The sequence below is a fragment of the Chrysemys picta genome, chromosome 4, assembly GCF_011386835.1.
Source record: "Chrysemys picta bellii isolate R12L10 chromosome 4, ASM1138683v2, whole genome shotgun sequence".
NCBI lineage: Eukaryota > Metazoa > Chordata > Testudines > Emydidae > Chrysemys > Chrysemys picta.
In genome coordinates, this window is record NC_088794.1 from 23,197,096 (window position 1) to 23,215,160 (window position 18,065).

Here is an 18,065-nt window from a genome sequence, read left to right on the forward strand (position 1 = left end):
CCAGTGCTGAGCACCTGCAATATTTGCCAGGTACAAGCTGTGTGTGTGAGAGAGAGAGCGCGAGCAGGGGGAGCTGCGAAACAAGTTAATTAAAATGTTTTCCCTCTTCTGTTCTGCATTACAGTTGGTCAATACAATGTCTACTAACTTTGGAACCTCACCTGGGTTTTACAACCGGTCCCCCGCTGTCATCTCAGTCAATAACTCTCCATTTGGTCCAAAACACTCCTTAAAAAATGCGCCAGTAGTTAAGATGCTTCCAAGATCCCTCTGTATTTATTACGGCTTATCACAGGGCCAGCAATGTGGGCACAGCTGTAAAACTTCAAGAGAGATCAAATAGCTTTGCTCCCAGGGACCATGTGTGCGTTGAGGGCAAGGGGGAGGAGGTACAATCGCTCATTAGCTTTTCTTCCCTAAAGAACTTGTGAAAACCCATTTGACACCAGCTTTCATTTTAATCGAATTTTCAATTTCTTTATGGCTATGATGGACGCGGCTGATGAGACGGCAGAGGGAGTTGGGAAGCAGCAAAAGAAAGGTCCCTCTTTCCAAGTGCCAAACTTTCACATGTCTCCGCCCTTTTTACCAGGGCAATGTGGCTGCTTGTCAGATCACCAGTCCATCAGCAGTGAGATCTCCCACTCCAAAGGAACAACCTTTAAAATAGAAGGGAAGACCGTAGAATTAATCAGATTTGCATTAACTGGGTACTACAGGTCGGGTTCCCAGCTATAGGCCGGTGCCCCATTTACCTAGGTAACAAGATATGGTTCCTCTGAAATCGCAGGCGTGACTGCTGCTCAGGCAGACACACCTGTGCTAGCTTTAAGCTCGTTAGCATGGCGAAAAATAGCAATGGAGTCATGGAGAGACAGAGTTCAGCACAGGCTATATTATCCCTCCTGCAATCCCGGGCACATATACAGAATTTAGAAGTAAGGGGCCAAAATCCACAACTAGTGTAGCTCTTTTGACTTCAATGTAACCATTACCTAGATTGCAAGCTCTTTGGGACAGGGACTGGTTTTTTGTTCTGTGTACAGCCCCTAGAACAACAGAGTCCTGGTCCATGACTTCAGCCCCCAGCTGAGGAGCTGCTCTATAGTGTAGTACAGAAGAAGTGTGACCAAAAATAAAATACCCAACCCAGTCTCTGGCCTGCAACAGCTCACAACAGCTTCAGTTCCTCTAATGTAGCTTCCTTTCAAGGAAGGCATGTGCAAAACTGGCTTTGTAGCTAAAATAGGCTAAACATTCACCATAATGTGGGGTAATTTTAGAAGAGAACAGGCAGTGACTGTAAAGCCCCTGGAAATGTATTTCAGTTGTAATGTCAAGGAATAATGGCAAAGCTAATTCCCCAGGTCTTCTGCACTGAACTCTCGTCTCAAAGTCCTGTACTCTCCCCCCTCCCCTTTTTGTCTTGTGCTTGGAGTGTTGCGGCAAAAGGGTTGCATAAAACCAGGAGATAAGAAACCAACAGAGTTTGAATTTCACCTCTAGGGTAAGGCAGTGAGCCAAGCTGCCTGCAGTGGTGTGTGAATGTACAGTGACTGGACAGCCTCAATCTGCCAATGGAACACCCCAGACAGGCAGACGATCTGTACCAAGATTAAAGCACCTTAAATTTGCCTAAAGTGAGTCTGTTAAGTCTGCCTTTGGATACCTAAATGAGCAGCGTGATTTTCAAAGAGCTGCACATGCCGCAACTCCCGTTACCTTCAGTAGGAGCTCAGAACTTTTGGAAAATCAGGCCCATTTATTTCGGCAGCTAAATTTGGATGGAGGGGGCTTAATTTGAGACACCAAGGTTTGAAAGTCTCGGTCTGATAACATTAGACCAGGGATTCTCAAACTTCATTGCACCGTGACCCCCTTCTGACGACAAAAATTACTACACAGCCTAGGGTTACCATACGTCCGGATTTCCCCGGACATGTCCGGCTTTTTGGTGCTCAAATCCCCGTCTGGGGGGAATTTTCAAAAAGCTGGACATGTCCGAGGAAATAGGGAGACATAAGCCAGGGTCCGCCCGGCCCTAGCACGACCCGCCGGGTCCGCAGCGCAGCCCAGTCGCCCCGGCTACATTGTAGTGAGCTTGGGCGGGGAGGGGAGAGGGGGCGCAGCCGCAGAAGGCGGCGGAGGAGCTGCTGCTGCCCCTGTAGGCTGGGCGGACCGCGTGCCCCAGCCGAGCCTGCAGGATCACGGGGAGGCCGGGCCCAGCCAGCGGCTCGGGCTTCCCTCATGGGCAGGGACCCCCCGGCCACTGGGGGACCCTTCCTGTGGCTCTGGCGCTGCGGGAGCTGTTCCAGCGGGGACAGGCCGGGGAACGTGCTCGATGGTGGCAGGAAGGAGGCAGCGTGTGCTGGGGCTGCAGGGACCTGCGCCGCCCCGGTCGCAGCTGAGCCTCCGAAGCCCCCGCCAGGCAGAGGCTGCCGGGTGAGCGGGGGAGCAGGGCAGGCAGGGGGCGCAGAGGCTGCAGGGGCAGGGGGGCACAGGTGCAGGGCAGGCGGGGGGCGCAGAGGCTGCAGGAGCGGTGGGGGGACGAGTGGGGAGCAGGGGTCACAGAGGCTGCAGGGCAAGGGAGGTGTGCAGGGGCTGCAGGGCGAGTGGGGAGCAGGGGTCACAGAGGCTGCAGGGGCGGGGGGATGCAGGGCGAGTGGGGAGCAGGGAAGCACTTAGCAACCCCCAACCAAGATCAGAGCGGGAGGGAGGAGGGGGAATGCAGGGTGCTCAGAGGAGGGGGCAGAGTTGGGGCAGGGACTTTGGGGAAGGGGTTGGAATGGGGGCGGGGAAGGGGTGGGGCTGGGGGTGGGGAAGAGGCGGAGTTGGAGCAGGCCCAGGGCCCCCATGGAGTGTCCTCTTTTTTCAGTGTTGAAATATGGTAACCTTAACACAGCCCCAGGAAGGGGGACCAAAGACTGAGCCTCCCCAAGCCCTGCTGCCCAAGGGCTTCAGCACCCAGTGGCAGGCCGGGGGGGGGGGGGGGGAGAGGAGGGCCTGTAACCTGAGCCCCTCGGGCTTCAGCCCCAGGTGGTGGGGCTTGGGCTTCAGCTTTGGCCCCAGGCCTGAGCAAGTCTAACGCCAACCCTGGCAACTCATTAAAACGGGGTCCCAACCCTCTCTGGAGTCCCGACCCACAGTTTGGGAACCGCTGCATTGGACAAATCACACTCCCGGTTTGTTCTGCACTCTCCTGGCTGTTATATGGATGCATTACCAAGCAGGCATTGTCGTCAATGAGCACTGAGCCTTACTAATGAATAAAACGCCTATGGGAAATTTTAATACATTTTCCTTAATATTAAAGCTATATAAATATTTGAAATTCATGGGCTTAGAACACATGCTAATTTGCGGCATAAATATTTCAAATGCACAGACAAACTCCTGGCCCCATCCCCTCCAAGTACACTGGTTAAATTTCTCCCGACTACTCCGGCGGTGTAATTCATGTTAATTCACTGGTGCGTAGCAGGGAATGGGAGAGAGAATCAATAGCGGGATTTAACTCCTGCTGATTTCAGACATCACTTCACACTCCTGCTTGTAGCAGCAAATACTGATGCCATAGATTAATGCGGAGTTTATCTGTTGTTGTTTTCTCTCCCCACAGCATCTGCCAGGTTTACATACCAAATCCAGAGCACCAAGGGCCTAATTACTGAGAGTCTTCTCATTGACTGCAGTGAGCTCTGGATCAGGCTCCCACATCAGCTGCATCCAAGCTATGAATGGGTGTCAAAGGAAGCAGTGGGAGTAATTTTGAATGAGCTGTCATCGCCGTACCTGGTGGTGGAAAGATCCATTTTAAAGCCAGCAATCCGTTTAACCCTTTCACCACTGATATTTCCAAGCTACTACAAACCTAGAACTAGATCCTCAGCTGGTGTAAATCAGCAACTGGTTTCCATGGAGTTACACTGATTTCGACCAGCTGAGATCTGGTTAATTATTTAAGTGGCATGAACATAAAACTGAGAGTCAGGAACCTTCCCTTCTACAACTGCTGGATTTGGGAAAAATCAGTTTGAACTAGTACATTCAAATTTCCCTAGAGTATGGGTGTGTGTGTGTGTGTATGGGGGAAATACCATTCTGGAGGGGTTAACACAAATGTGATTCACCTTAACCAACCCCCACGTTTTTTAATGCTGGACAGAGCTGTGGCAGCTCTCCCCCTGGAGTAGAACACAGTCAGACATAAATTGACTCCCAAAGCCCTCCAGGAGACTGCATAGGGTTGCGATATCTGTCACACACGTAATGGATGACCTAGCTAGGTCCTCCACAGGCAGCTCGGGGAAGGCTGGTAAATGGAAAACATCATGTGCATCTGCCCATTTAAATCCTATGCCCTGGCTCTAGGGGGAGGTAAGTCACTTAGCATTTCAGAAAAGAGTTCATTTCTCCACTGCCAGAGAATATTTATTAGATTTCACAAAAGTGCAATTTAGCCTTCATACACACTGGGCACCCTCTGACCTTTTATTTTCTTATTTCTTCTCCCTGCCCCCTCTCCTCCCCTGCATTGTTCCCAGACTGAACAACAGAGTGGGTTAAGCATAGCAAGATGAAATGCTAAGGCACTGAGAAGTGCATTAAATAGCTCATTTGCAGGGGCTTCTTGCATGGCCGAATCGGCCGGAAGATGACGTATGGAAGTCTCTCTCACGCCGAGGATCCAAAATGAGGTCCTGGTTAGCCGGTAGGAGAACATGATCACCGGACTCCGGGCCACATCCTTCCTTGGGCACAACCCTCCCTGAAGCCAATGGACGTTTTGCCGGAGGAAGGAACAAGTCTAAACCCACAGGGGAAAGATTCAATCTTGAGCATTATGTCAGCCTGGCCCAAGGAGATTATCTGTCAATGTGCGAACTGTCGCATGACAAGAAATAGCTGTTCTCAGTGCTGCTGGGTCCCTAGAAATTTTCTGATGGCTTGAGCTGGATTAAGCCAGCCTTGGATGCGTAGGATTTATCAGCACTTTCAATGGAGAGGTGCTTGTTTCATTCCAGGAATCCTTTGTGGTGAATGTTGCAGTTTATCTGCAACTAGGGATAAGAATTCTCTATTTATTTCTTTATCTTGTTTCAGACCGGCAGGGCATTGATTCGTTCCGCAAGGACAGGTGGAAATCCAGCCACATGCCTGCAGGGTGAAAAGAGAGGTGAGACTCCAGCAGGAATAATAATATCTAGCTCTGACACCGTGGATGGACACTTACAAGGTGGGGCAAAGGGGATTCAAAGAGTGCATGAGAAAGACCGGAGAATCACTCGGAGCTAAAACACGGTGCTGCAACCTGCGTGAAATCATCGTTCCATTGACGTCAATGGCACAGCTCGCACTGGCTTCACTGTGACCAAGATTTCACCCCCTGACCCTGCAATCTGAGCTGTATGGGCTCAAGGGCCTGATGGCAGGATCTGCCCCACACCTGGTAAAACTCTCATTCAGGTCAAGGGGAATTTTGCCTAAGGAACCAACTGCAGCATCCAGTGGTTAAAGTAGAGCCTCTTTCATACAAACAACCTCAAAATGCTTAAGTTAAACAGTAGAGTTATGGAATTACAAAATAAATATCAACAGAGGGAGAGAAAAAGAATGATCACGTTGTTCATAATAGGCTCGTTGTTACCTTCTGCTTCCATTCCATTTATTTGTTGTATTTACCCGCTGTCTCTCGCCCAATCACAAGGATTTTTAATGAATCTGTTAACTCAGGGTTTGTACCCTATGACTGGAAAATTGAAAATATAGTACCTGTATTTTAGAAAGGGAAAAAGGTGATGCAGTAGTTTGACCTCTGCTGTATGCAACATCTTAGAACGAATTTTGAAAGAGAATAGTCAAGGGCATAGAAGTAAATGGTAATTTGGATAAAATGCAACATGGTTTTACAAAAGGTAGATCACGGCAGAACAACCTGATCTCTTTCTTTGAGAAGATGACTGCTCTTTTAGACAAAGGAAATGCAGTAGATCAAATCTACCTAGATTTCAGTAAAGCATTTATACAGTTCCACATGGAAATTATTAGTTTGATTGAAGAAGATGGGGATTAATATGAGAATTGAAAGGTGGGTAAGGAACTGGTTAAAGGGGAGACTACAACGGATCATGCTGAAAGGTGAACTGTCAGGCTGGTGGGAGGTTACTAGTGGAGTTCCTCAAGAGTCAGTCTTAGGACCAATCTTATTTAACATTTTCAATAACGACTTTGGAACAAAAAGTGGGAGGGTGTTAATAAAATTTGCAGATTACAGAAAATAGGGAGGTATTGCCAATATGGAGGAGGACCGGAATATCATACAAGAAAATCTGGATGACCTTGAAAACTAGAGTAATAGAAATGGGATGAAATTTAATAGTCCAAAGTCATGTATTTAGGGACTAACGAGATTTTTTTGCTATGAGCCGGGAACGTATCAGTTGGAAGCAACAGAGGCGAAAGACCTGGGTGTATTGGTTGACCTCAGCATGGCTATGAGCCACCAATATGATGCAGCCATGAAAAGGCTAATGCAATCCTAGGTTGCATCAAGCAAGTTATTTCCAGTAGATATAGGGAGGTGTTATTACCATTATACAAGGCACTGGTGAGTCCTCATCTGGAATACTGTGTGTAGTTCTGGTCTCCCATGTTTAAGAAAGATTAATTCAAATCGGAAAGGGAGCTGAGAAAGGCTATTTGAATGGTCACAGAAATGTGGAACCTGCCTTTTGAGAGGAAACTCAAGGAGGTTGGCTTGTTTAGCCTAACAAAACAAAGGCAGAGGGGAGATATGATTGTTGTCTATAAATACATCAGAAGGATAAACCCCAGGGAGAGAGAAGAGTTATTTAAGTTAAGGGCCAAGATTGGCACAAGAACAAATGGATAGAAACTGGCCATCAACAAGTTTAGGCTTGAAATTAGAGGAAGGTTTCTAACTATCAGAGGAGTGAAGTTCTGGGTCAACTTTCCAAGGTGAATAGTGGGGGCAAAAAAATTAACTTGTTTCAAGACTGAACTTGATAAGTTTATGGGGGGGATGATATGATGAGGTTGCCTACAATGGCATATGGCACATCCGTGACTGCTATTAGCAAATATCTCCAACACCTGGAGATGGAACACTAGATGGGGAGGGCTCTGAGTTACTACAGAGAGTTCTCTCTCAGGAGTCTGTCACATGGATCCTGCTCACAGGCTCAGTGTCCATCTGATCACCATATTTGGGGTCAGGAAAGAATTTCCCCCCAGGTCAGATTGGTAGAGATGCTGGGTTTTTTATTATTATTATTATTATTATTATTTTGCCTTCCTCTGCAGCGTGAGGCACAGGTCATTCACTGATTTGAACAAGAGTAAATGGCGGATTCTCTGTAAATTGAAGTTTTTAAAACAAGATTTGAGGACGTCAGTAGCTCAGCCAGAGGTTATGGGCCTATTACAAGAGAAAGTGGGTGAGGTTCTGTGGCCTGTGACATGCAGGAGGTCAGACTAGATGATCATGGTGGTCCCTTCTGGCCTTAAATTCTATGCGTCTATATACTTTTTGGGTCTCATGCTATGTGTTTGTACAGCACCTCATGCCATGGAGCCCCAAATCCTGATCAGGGCCCATAGTTGCTATCACAATACAAATAATAGTATTAAAGAAAGTGGCATAGGCAGGAGACAAAAATGAAAAGAAACTTACATTTGAAACGAAGAGTCAGCAATGCACAGAGAAACAGGGAAGTGGATTCACATGGCATGAGCTGCAAAAAAAAGGTTCTTGCAGAAAGGGACAGATTTAATGTCCATTGAAATCAACAGAGAGCCTCCTGTGACTTCAATGGGCTTTGGATCAGGTCCAAAGAGTGGCAATACAGGGCCTGATTCTACTCATATTTCCCACTACTTTGCATCCTCGCACCACCCTTTGCACCCGGGCGAAGTGGATACAACCTGCTGCCAAATCAGAATTCATTGCTCACTCCCGCCTGTGGCAGCATTTTTACATCCTCTATGCACAGGCAGCAGAGAATCAGGCCCCTTATGTAAAGGGACAGAGAGGAGGCCAACGTGAGCGGAGAGGAAGGAAAGAATCCAATTACGGGATAAAGGGCAAAGAGAGAACGTGCATGAGGTGGTCTGGAATACATCCATACTAGGCTTTAAAACAAGGAGGGCAATGAAAAGAGGGCAAAATTAAAGCACCTGAAACAAGCTTAGAACGTGCTTCCCCCGCTTATACAAGGATAAATTAGGCCCAGGGCCGACTCTAGGTACCAGCAAAGCAAGCAGTTGCTTGGGGCAGCAAATTTGCAGGGGCACAAGAATCCAGCATGGGAGCTGAGAACCAACAGGGGGCCCTGGGAGCTGTAGTTCCTTGATTAGCTCCCTGCCTATAGAGCCAGCCCTGGAGCAGGAAAAGAACTACATTTCCCAGCATTCCCTTAGCCACTAGCAACAGGAAAGGGAGGGGGAAGGAGTGTGGAACTGAAACCTCATTCTGTAGCTTGCTGTGAATGGTAGAGACAGAGCCAGCTCTAGGTTTTTTGCCGCCCCTGCACCCCCGTGTTGCCCCAGCCCTGGACTCTCTCCTGCCCACACCCCCTGCCGCCCCAGCTCTGGCCCCCACCTGCACCCTCCTGCTGCCCCAGCCCTGGGCTCTCCCCCCACCCACACCTCCTGCTGCCCCAGCCCTGGGCTCTTCCCCCCCGCATCCCTCCCGCACCTTCTGCCGCCCCAGCCCTGGGCTCTCCCCCAAAGAAAGAATTGGGTGGACTAAATGGACAGTGCCCCTCTCTATCTGAAGCCTAGCAAGGGAGGTATGTGGATCCCACTAGAATTTAAAATGAAAAGTAAGGGAGGGGAGGCTCTACTAGACTGGGCAGCTTTAGATACAGTACCAGGCACGTAGGAGGATTTCCACTTCTGAGCCATGGAAGCAGAAATTGACTTTTCTTTTCCAGATTTAGCTAATATTCAGAAAGGGAATCTAGCACCTGCCTTCCAGATTTGAACACCCTCAAAATTCCGGAGTGCTCAAGCTCAATTTGGGCAGCTGTTATTTCATTTCTCCCAAATCAAATATACTGATCCACTGTAACTTGCTGTAGAAAAAGTAGAATAAATTGAGCAAGAAATGCTTCCCAGTGGTTATTAGGACTGGAATTGCTATTTTCAACAGCCATTGCTTTTTTTTTAGTTTTAGTTTTATTTGTTTAAAAGGAAGACAGTGATATTGCATTGGCAAATTCCCCATAGAAACAAAGAATGGAACAAAACAATAATAAAGGCACCTCAACTTTTCCTCATTTATGTAGGACAGTCTTATAATATGCATCCAGATAGCCTTCAATCACACAAGCTGAAAATTGTTCCACTTTACTGCAGTTCTGTAACCATATAGGAACCAGTCCTGTCTGTGTTCTGTGCACATCCAAAATTCCTGCTGAATGACCCGCCCTGGGAGCGAGTTACCAGTGACCCAGAGCTGGGGCGGCAGGTGGGTGCAGTTGGGGGGGGGGTGAGGGGGAAGAGAGAGCCCAGGGCTGGGGGAGGGGGGAGCCAAAATTTTTTTTGTTTGAGGCAGCAAAAAACCTAGAGCCAGCCCTGATTAGGCCTCTCCAAAATTAGAGGCTTGCTGATTCATTTTAACGGAGGGCAGCTACCAGTCCCTATTCCAGTGCCAGCCTCACTGTACTTCAGCTCTGCTTCTCCTGGCATTGCCACTAGAGCTGGTCATCTCTTTTATCCGCTGAAACATTTTTTTCAAAGAAAAATGGCTTTTTGGCAAAATGAACATTTTCATTTTGGTTGCAATTTTCCAGTTCTGACATCCCCCTGGGCCCCGCCCAGCCCAAGTTATTTGGTAAATATCTTTTGGGAAGAGTTTTCAGTTTACTGGTCTATTTCTGATAAAAAAAAATATTTGGTATTTGGTTTTTGAAATGAGATTTTTTTTTTTAAACAAAATACAAAATTGTTTACCAAAAATGTTTCTCAAAAACATTCCCGCCACGCCCCAGTTAAAAAATCTGGAAAAAGAAATTCTTGGGATATTTTGAAAAAAACAAACTTTTTTTGTCCAAAAAAACGTTTTCCCAAAAATTTCTCTCAAAAAACTGGCATTATTCAAGAAGCTCTAACTGTTCAAAAATCAGGACCTTAACAATCATGACATTTTAAAAAATAATTATAAATCTTGTGTTCTTTTTATTTGGTGTCTTGTTCCCGAGCCTTTTAGGATTACATTTTCAAGCTTTTCTCTGCAACCATGCGGGCTAGACACTGACTTCTTTTCAATGAAAGCTGAGATTCTCACAACTATATGACTCCAGAAGTTGAGGCTTTAAGAAAAAACACCAAGTAACACAAGACTCATGACAAAAATGGCAAGAGATCCCAATACTTATTCTCCCCCTGCTTTCAAGAGTGAAATGAGGAGTTGTTCCATTAGTGTCAAGAGAATGGTGCTGCTTTAAAACTGGGATGAGTGCCCAGAGAATAAGACCTTTCACGTTCAGGGGGGTCTCACTTTTGGGGGTCAAAGTCTGTTAAATGAGGCCATCAATGCGTCAGAGAAATTTGTTCCAATACTGGTGCAAGTTAATATAGACAGGACCAAACTTAACTTCCAAAATTACAATGGGAACAAAAATACCTACAAAACATTCCCCCCCAATCCCTATAAAAAGATACTGTATTATTCAGGGATTCTCAAACTGGGGCTCGGGACCCCTCAGAGGGTCGCGAGGTTATTACATGGGGGGGCACGAGCTGTCAGCCTCCACCCCAAAACCCGCTTTGCCTCCAGCATTTATAATGGTGTTGAAATATATAAACAAGTGTTTTTAATTTATAAGAGGGGGTCACACTCAGAGGCTTGCTCTGTGATAGGGGTCACCAGTACAATAGTTTGAGAACCACTGCTCTACAGGGATTTTCTAAGGGTCTGTCTACACTGCAGTTAAAAACCCACAGCTGGCCCATGTCAGCTGACTCAGATTCGCAGGACTCGGGCTCAGGAACTATTTAATTGTGATGAAGATGTTTGGACTTGGGCTGCAGCCGAAGCTCTGGGATCCTCCTACCTTGCAGCACAAGCCCCAACATCTACACTGCAATTAAACAGCCCCTTAGCCTGCGCCCGCTGCCACGGGCCAGCCATGGTTGTCTCATTGCAGTGTAGACATACCCTCAGACTCCACTTTTTACAATCATGATCTTAGAGTATTTTGGAGTATAGCATAACTATACCTACTAGCAATAATTCATGTTTTTCACTTGTATTGCGCCTGTAATCTGAGGATCTCAGAATGGTTCACACAGAGTAATTAAGCCTCACAACACACCTCTGAGCTATTATTATACACATCACACAGAGTCCGGCACAAAGAGGTGAAGCCCAAAGGGTTCAAACCATCCATAGTTAGGCACCTAAATAAATGGCCTGATTGGAAGGTCTTTAGGGAAGGGAACAGCCTTTTGTTCTGTGTCTGTAGAGCAGCTAGCACAATGGGGTGCTGGTCCATGATTGGGGCTCCTAGATGCTACCACACTAGAGATAATAGATAACAACACAGGTGCTGAGCACCCACAACTCCCATTTAAGTCCAAGGACACTGTGGGCGCTCAGCACCTTTGAAAATCAGGCAGTTTTTGTTTAGGTGCCTAAAGTTAGGCACCCAAGTCTGAACATGTTGGTCTAATACAATGACTCAATGGGAGAGGCAGGAACAGACCTCAGATCTCCTGATTCCTTTTCCTCTACTTCTACCACCAGGCAATGCTGCTGCTTGCCCTGCCCCTTCTAGAATATTGGGTGATATTTTTAGAAAGGAGAGCAAAGCTGCGTGGAAGGCTTGCTCAGAGTTTATTTCAGTAGCAGCAAGCGAGGGAAGGCCTCATGGGAACAGACAACATTTTCCTGCTTGCATCACTGATCACCCATGTTAGAAGATGTCTTTGGTTTGTTTCACAGCAGCTAACAGACACATGAAAATGTGTTTGTGCTGCATTGGGTTAGCAATACCCATGTCATGTAGCAATATACTAGGTATGAAGTGATATTATCTAATCTGTGTCTTCTAAGGCAATAAAATATACTACTTCCAGTTTTCCTGATTTTTTAAAAATGTTGACAGTGCCACACACAAAAAGACCAAGGTCTGCAGCTGTTCTGGGATCCCTCGTTCTGTGGGCAGGAGACGACCGTGTCCCGGAGAACCCTGCTTTTCCATGTCAGCAATTGCTGGGGCTGTCACAGGGATGCTGTGGTGAGAGGGGAGGCCCGTGGATGGGAGGGGAGATGGGGTATGCTTGATCCACATACAACACATGCAGCTGACCGATCTTTCAAGGGCTCTTGTGTTTTTGCGGTGTACCTTGCAAACCTGTGCACTCCAGCAGGAAGTCTGGAGAGGGAGCTATGAGCAGGCCCCTGAGAGGAAGCAGAGACAGCAAGCCTTGGGCACAGAGCCCACTGGAGGGGCCAACACAGGAATTTCTGAGCAAGCTGCCTGCTGTTCAGGGAACACTCAGTACTGTGTTGAGGGAAACAGGACTTCGGGGGCGTCTGTCTGTAAATAAACAAGACTACACCAAGAATGTACCTGACTCATAGCATCGATTTCTCCTCCTACTGAAAACAATCCTGTAAAGCCTGGAATACGGACAAACCACACAGGCCAAAGAAGAACAGTCTGCACCCTGCAAACGCATGCTTTCCTCTAGCCACCAGAGGGCTAGGAGCTTCTGCTTAGCACTGTCACCTGCAGTAGTTAATCCAGACTTGAAAACACCGAACTGAATTGTAATATATATCTGTGTTCTACTTCTCCCTGTCACACATTTAAATCTATTTGATCCAGCCTAATGGACTGATCTACTGGTTTGTGGACACACATCCTGCTTTGGGCAGCACAGCTGACAGCATCTCACAGATCATGACCTGTCACTTCTAGTCAGGCTCACCTCCACCAGGAGCTTCTGGGAATGAATCCAATTACAGGCTAAAGGGTTTTCTTCCCCTTCCATATGGTTTCCATAACACTCCGGCTTTATCTCATTTTAACCCCTTTCCCGGCAGGTGAGCTCACAAGCCAGGGATAAGCAGCTCAGCTCACCAGCTATGCACAGTTCCTATCTGTCACGGGGAGGGGGACTTCTTTTGGCGGGGGGAGGCAAAGAAGCATGCTACAGTCCCAGATTTGCCCTCTCCCTCCCCGGGAGGAATGCACAAACCTTTCTGCAAAGTAGTATCCAGGTCAGGGTATTATTTATAAACCTGGCCAAATGCACATAGCAAAAATCTGCACCAGGGGCCAGGCTTTCAGCACTGGCTTCTGGTTTTTAAGGGCAGAATTTTGCACCCACAGATAGTTCCACTCGTATTTATCTACATGGCTTACTGTGGGTGGCAATGTTCCTAGTTAGACATGTCTAGCTGCTAGATGAGCAGTCGGATGCCTTCACTGAGGTTGCCAAAATACATTCTAGTGGAAGACTAGCCTATTATACCAGATTGATTGGGGGGGAAGCAGGGGGCTGCAAGCATTAATGAGGTGGAATTTTTATATTTTGAGTTTATTTTGGGATGGGGTGGATTGTGGGGTCAGGGCTTGTATGGGTTGGGGAAGGGTTGGGGTTTCCTGATGAGCTTCTATTTCTTTACATGCGTTGAAAGGATGGGCTAATGATTAGGGTGCTAGGAAGGGGCTTAAGAGTCCTAGGTTCAATTCCCTGCTCTGCCACAGACAGAGTATGACTGTGGGCAAGTCACTTAGCCTCTCTGTGCCTCAGTTCCCCATCTGTAACATGGGGACAAGAGTCCTGCCTTATGGGCCTGTTGGGAGGATAAAAATGTTAAAGTTACTATGGTAACAGCCATCTAAGTACCTTAGCTGGATACCCCCCTCTGCTGGGGGCAGAGCCAGCATAGAGTCCTTACAGCAGATCTACACCAGCTGAAGGGGCCTTACTGTGACCAAGGGCCTGTCTACACTTGAAATGCTACAGCAGCGCAGTTCTCCTGTCGGCATAGATAAGCCATCTCCTAGAGAGGCGCTAGCTAGGTCAACAGAAGCACTGGGGGTTAGGTCAGCTTAACTACGCTGCTCAGGGGGGTGGATTTTTCACACCCCACGTGACGTTTTTAAGCTGACTTAATTTTCTAGTGTAGTCCAGGCCTCTGAGTCAGGCCCCAGCTGTGAAATCACTTTTCCTGTTATTTAACACACAAAGGTCTCCTTGCTCGTCAGAGAGTCACCGAACCATGCAGCCGGGCCAGTGGTAACATAGTTTCATCATTCCCGACGGCTCCTCTCAGCCATACACCTTTCAAACCCTATTGTGCCACCAAAGCCTTTCCCATTCAGCCTGCGCTAAATCGTTTTCTCTTTGTTAACCTCTGCACACCAGTCGGAGGGAGAGAGGATGTTATAAAGCAGGGAAGGGGGTGGTCGTTGAGGTTCACAAGCTAACCACATCAGGCTCCTGAATGGGGCCAGTGTTCGGACCAAAGGCGGAAAGCGGAGAGACGGCTCGGGAGGAATCCATTACACAGCAGGCACTGAGAAGTGTGACCCTTTCAGATTGGGAGGGGGTGCATTCGGGGCATCGATTAGAACGAGGCAGGGGAGCTGGAATTGCATTTCCCTGCAATGCCCTTGACCTTTGAAGAAACAAGACAATTCTGATCTTGGTAGGAATCATGACTTGAGCTGCTTGTGACTTAGACTCTGGGAAAGTTTGGGCTTTTGCCTGATGAAAACTCAGCTGCAAAAGAACTATGGGGACAGATCTTCAGCTACGTAAACTGGTGCCCACGCCAATGAAGTCAATGGAGCTAGACCGATTTACGCCAGTTGAGGATCTGGCCTGATACAATTTGGGGGACCAGATGGCATAGGTAATAGGAGAGAGGACTTTTCCTCTCTGAATTCAGTCATCATAGAGGCTGAAAGTTGTTGCCATCTGACGGTAGCTTTTGTGAAATGAGTTGCACTGTCTCAGTTCCATGCATCCCCCATCACAAATACTGCCACATCCTTGCTGAGTCTCTCTCAGAGAGGACAAAGGAGTGAGTGGGCCAGGGACACCAAAGTCCCCTCTCAACCCTAGAGGAGGCAGGTGGATCAGAATTGTAGGGGAGTTTGAAATGCTGCTATCTAGGTACTTATGTGACCCTCACCACCACTGTATCAGAGCACCTCACAATCACAAATGGACATTTATCCTCACAACTGCTCTTACCCCCATGGTGAGGCACAGAGACTAAGTGGCTCACCCATGGTCACACAGGAAGTCTGTGGCAGAGCTGGGAATTGAACACAGGCCTCCCGGGTCCCAGTCCAGTGCCTTAATCACTATCCCTCCTCCTGCAGTACCTGGTTCTGCAGACAGAGGAGAACTGGGATTCCCAGGGCTGTCAATCTAGTGATTTAAGTCATTTGGGGTGTAGCCTCTCATCCAAGTCCAACACATTTCACAGCATTTTAATGAAGGTTTCCCATTTATTATTATTGCTTGTATTATGGTAGCACCTTGAGACCCCAATCATGATCAGGGCCCCTTTGTGCTGAGTACTATACAAACACCTAAGAAGAGAGAGTCCCTGCCCCGGGGAGCATCCCGAGCATCCCGAAGTGTGTGTGTGTGTGTGGGGCGGGGAGAGGCTGGAATTGCTAGACATGTCCCAAATTCCCCATTTACCTGTATGGTAGGATGATGTTCTTTAAATCGCGCAGATCTCTCTGAGAGGTGTCATAGGAGGTTTCCTGGCCTAACAGATACCAGATTAAAGCTATCACTTTCCATTTTCATTACTGGTGCATAGAAGGTTCGGGGAATCCAAGTTCACATCCTGGAAAAAAAAAACCAGCCATCCTCCCTCTGGTATCATTTTCCTCCTCCGAGTTGACTTGAGGCCTTTAGGTATCGCTCTGACTGCTGCTGACCTAGTGAGAACTCTAAATCCATGTCAACTGAGGACCAGAGCTTGCTGCACCTAGCTTGATCTTTGCTCTACCTACATGTTAACCTTAGGCTGCAAAGGGAGAAAACTGAACTCATGAAAAGAATGATGATGCTGGAAAGACATCTGCCAGCCTCATCTCAGGAGCCTGAATAGAAGTCAATGGGGCTAATCTGAGTTACATCCGCTGGGTATCTGGTCCTGAGACTTTATCTCTGGGTGCCAGCAAACATGGAGCCTACCAATACACCAGCATCTGGATGTTCTATGTAAAACTGGGTAAAATTTTCAAAAACACCTCAATGGTTTAGGAGCCTAAGTGCTACTGAAAGCCCATGAGATTTGGGTGAATTTGAAAAATTCTATTGGCTTTCCTTAGTTTTGTAGCTACAGACTGGTGCATGGGCATCCACTGGAATTTGATCTCTATACCTGACAACTTTGGTAAAGTTCAAATCCAGATACAGGATCTAGGTATTATTATTTCCCATATTTAGTGCTCAATCCCATCTCTAAAAGGGGTCAGTCTGTACCTCTGGATTCATCCATCCTTCACCTCTATGAAAATTTGGAATTGGACCCAGGTCTGAACGTTGCGGCTGGAGCCCACTTCTACTGAAAATCAAAGAGCTTTTTCTATGGCCTCATATTAGATCAGGTAACATTCATGCCCATGCACATGTGAAGATGCAGGAACATTGAGTTACTACTCCAGCCTTTTGCTTCAGGAGACCCGAGTTCAAATCCTCATACAGTCTTCTTGACTTTCATCCTCCAAAATTGAATACAAGTCCAGGGATTTCTAGCTAGTCCTTCATGTAAACCGGTCCACGTATGTGAATCTCTTTGGATACAATATGACTTTCTTCCCAAACTCCAGATTAACTTTTCTTAGAAGTCCAAAAATATCTGCCTTAGTTCCTCCTCCTTCCCCAATTATTCTTCATTGGGAGTGTCTACACTTCTAAGGAGAGGACATGGAAGCACAAAAATGTTGTCAGGATGGCTATTTTCATGAAAATATGTCTCGAAAGTGGAAATGCACATTCCCATGAGATTCTCAGCCCACATTTTCGGAGGTTCCTCAAGACAATCTGCCATCCTAGGCAAAACTTCAGTATCTGCCCCACTCCTCGTAGGCCTAGGGTGGCAGATTTGGCCCAGCTGCCCCTCCTTCATGACCCGGGGTGACTGAAGCAAATCTGAGTGGTATTGTGACCCCATGTACCAGGTCGCAACACCATACACTCAACATTTGGCCCAGTCACCCCTCTGTTATGATGAAGGGGCAGCCAGGCCAAATCAGCCACTCTAGATAACTACTAAAATATCTGCTGCCCTAGGCAGCTCCTTAGATTGCCTATAGCTAGACTGGCCCCTGACTGTTTGCAAACAAAAGTTCAGAGAAACTTATGAACTTTTGGATGCTCATCTGAATGGACCCTGAAGTATGAACCTTCTGAAATTGACTCATTGTGGGGGAATCCACCTTTGGTACATTTAGAAACCTCTGCCACTTTCAGGAGGGATATAAAATACCTTCAAGGAAATGCGTCTTTGAGACATGATGGCAAGGGAGCTCTGTGGAACAAAGGGCTGTTTGTGTTTTACCAGCGAGGAGCCGAGGAGAGTCTAGAGAGGAGAAAGGAATCAGGTTGGATCATTTTGTGACTTGGTGCACCAAAGCTACTTCTCACTCATGTATCAAGATGGCATTAGCCCCTTTCCAAGGGGGGTAGCCTTCCTATCTGGAACCCTTACCCCAGGGCACCCCTGGCTTCAATGATCTGATTATTCTGGTCTCTGCCAGCCATGTCCTACTTCTCTGTCCTTTCAGTCCAAAGCTGGAGGATCAGAGCATGCCGGCGATAAAGATATCATTCTTTCTACCCCTTGGCCTTCCGTTCCTGCCCTGTAGCTCCCTCTAAAACCTCCCTCCGCCCTCCCCACCCCCCCAGCTTTTGGGACGATCTAGTTTCTCCACAGAGACGATGTTGACTTTTTCCATCCACCTCATCTCTGAGGAGGGCGGGTGGGGGGGAAGGGACCGAAGCTTACAGTATTAACAGATCAGGGTCATGTACGCCACCATATGTCACAGATT

General features: G+C 47.4%; 1 protein-coding gene and 1 long non-coding RNA gene across 2 annotated transcripts in view; one reads left to right on the plus strand and one right to left on the minus strand.

Annotated features, from left to right (window-relative positions):
* Positions 1–5,611, plus strand: part of LOC112060481 (uncharacterized) — a 30,370-nt gene extending 24,759 nt beyond the window's left edge. Inside the window, exon 3 of the long non-coding RNA XR_006176330.2 lies at positions 5,104–5,611. This is a non-coding gene — a long non-coding RNA (uncharacterized LOC112060481). The remainder of the gene's footprint in view (positions 1–5,103) is intronic.
* Positions 1–17,631, minus strand: part of MLN (motilin) — a 35,485-nt gene extending 17,854 nt beyond the window's left edge. Inside the window, exons 1-3 of the mRNA XM_042858112.2 lie at positions 17,501–17,631; positions 15,700–15,850; positions 162–659 (exon numbers count right to left, since the gene is read on the minus strand). The gene's annotated coding sequence lies outside the window, so the exon portion shown is untranslated. The remainder of the gene's footprint in view (positions 1–161; positions 660–15,699; positions 15,851–17,500) is intronic.
* Positions 17,632–18,065: the final 434 nt, after the last annotated feature.